This window comes from Ciona intestinalis, chromosome 8, assembly GCF_000224145.3.
Source record: "Ciona intestinalis chromosome 8, KH, whole genome shotgun sequence".
NCBI classification, from domain to species: Eukaryota; Metazoa; Chordata; class Ascidiacea; order Phlebobranchia; family Cionidae; genus Ciona; species Ciona intestinalis.
In genome coordinates, this window is record NC_020173.2 from 3,263,620 (window position 1) to 3,265,655 (window position 2,036).

The following is a 2,036-nucleotide window of genomic DNA, read 5'->3' on the forward strand; positions in this document are numbered from 1 at the left end:
CAGAATAATAACGTGGTCCCAACTTCCCCCATCCCACTATAACCACAACTACCGCTATTAACTTCGACTGCCATATATGTTTCATACCATGTTTTGTAATTTCCAGATTCCCAGTACTTTGTATAACTGATGAACCGGAACCTACTATCCCGGTTTCAATGTTGGTCCTCTCGAATTACTTTTCTCGTTTCTTCTCTTTCGCTCTCGTGAGAAAAGAGGATGTCAGCAGAATGAGGTTACAGTTCAAGGAAGTCCCTGAACCAAAAGTAAGTGTGGCGTAATCGTGACGTAATCATGACGTCATGCCATTTAAAGTTTAGATAAAAATCACCATTGAAAGTATAAACGTTTTCCGCCGTTTATTTACCACAAAGTTACATACATGGTAACTGGCAAGCGAGCATTCTGAGGTGTATGAAACATAACACCCGTGTTATATCTACTGTCGTTTTCCGGCCACGCGAGGATGAAGCAAGTTACATCCATTCAATTGTATTAATATATTCAAAGGTCGAAAAACACTATATGTGCACCAGTTGTAAACATTGGCAGTATTTTCCTTTTAAGTGTGTGAACCTTAACCTAAACCTCTGACTTTACCAGGTCTACCCTCACTACTTGATGTTAATGGGTAAAGAGCCATCTAAAGAAGAAATGGACCGAGGATCTTTCGGGATGCATTTCAATATCTTTCCTTTCCTCGCTGATAAATACGGAAGATCTGAGTTATTCACATCTGTGGTGAAGTTTCTATTCACTGCTAATGAAGATTACAGAAATGTAAGTGACGTAATGTAGTGATGACGTAATATTGTGATGACGTAAGTAACATGATGAATGAATGAATCTTATTTATCCTCGCATGGCGGGGCAGCGACAGTAGTTATAACACGGGTGTTTTGTTTCATACACCTCGCGGCCGCTTACCGAATTACAACGTATGTAACGTGTAAACAAGTTATACCACTTCAGTATTCTATAGTACTGTGGAGAAAGATGGGACACCTTTAGCATATAATATCCAAATACCCTGATCGTGTTTTAAACAATTAACAACGGTCTATGGGAGTCGTAAGGAAAGGGTTTCCTAATTCTTTGAATGTGCTTGTTTACTATCAAATGGGTCTAAAAATAGAATGAAAATATGTCCCATATTTTCCCATCCTGCAATAAAACATCAGAAATGTCATATCTTAAACTGTACTTGTCTCTACAGGAGTTACCAGGACGAAGAAGTGACGAAGCGATCAGTGAAGCTAGAATGTCGTTGGTTCGAGACTCACTGCGTAACAGAGTCGAACTAGTTAACAAACATTTTAGAAAACAAAAGAATGTTGAATTGTGACGTCACACAAACTTATGTGACGTCACATACCCTCATAGAAAATTCGATGTAAATAATATTGCGGGGTAAGATGGTTGGTAAATATTGTGCCATTTACTACACGTATTTTTAACAGTTATTAACGAGCTCTTTGGAGGATGCGGTTTTATAATTCAGTAAATATTCTTTGTATACTGCCTAATGGTAAGATAAAAGAGAATGAAAACATAAACCATCTTACCCCAACCTACTATAAATATTTTAGACTCTATTACCGTTAAGTTAATTGGTTAAATTTTGCGAAAATACTCAAAATACTAATTAGTTAAACAACGCCTAATTAAACAGCGTACCATCGTTAAGTTACTAACATATAACAAAAACACAGCCTAACTAAACCAGTGGTTTTGAACTTTTACGCTCAGGGAACGCTTGAATTTTTCAGATCATTTTGCAACACACCAACAGTTTAAACTTTAATTGTACAATACTACATATCAAATGACGAACCTGTGTTTTTACTTATGTTAAATAGTTTAATTTTTTTTTATAAAACAGTGTTAATTAGTAAACGTATTCGTAAAAGTAAAATTTGAGAATCCCTAATTTAATACCACAGTTTTAAACCCAAAACAAAAACAATAAAGAACATTTCATCATCCAATTATTGCAGGGTTCTAGTTTTAGTGACGTCATAATAGAATAATAATGC

At 35.8% G+C, this 2,036-nt stretch overlaps 1 protein-coding gene across 1 annotated transcript in view; it reads right to left on the minus strand.

The window, feature by feature from the left end:
• The window catches only part of LOC113474420, a 10,833-nt gene that overhangs the window by 6,930 nt on the left and 1,867 nt on the right, over positions 1-2,036 (minus strand). The window lies entirely within an intron of this gene.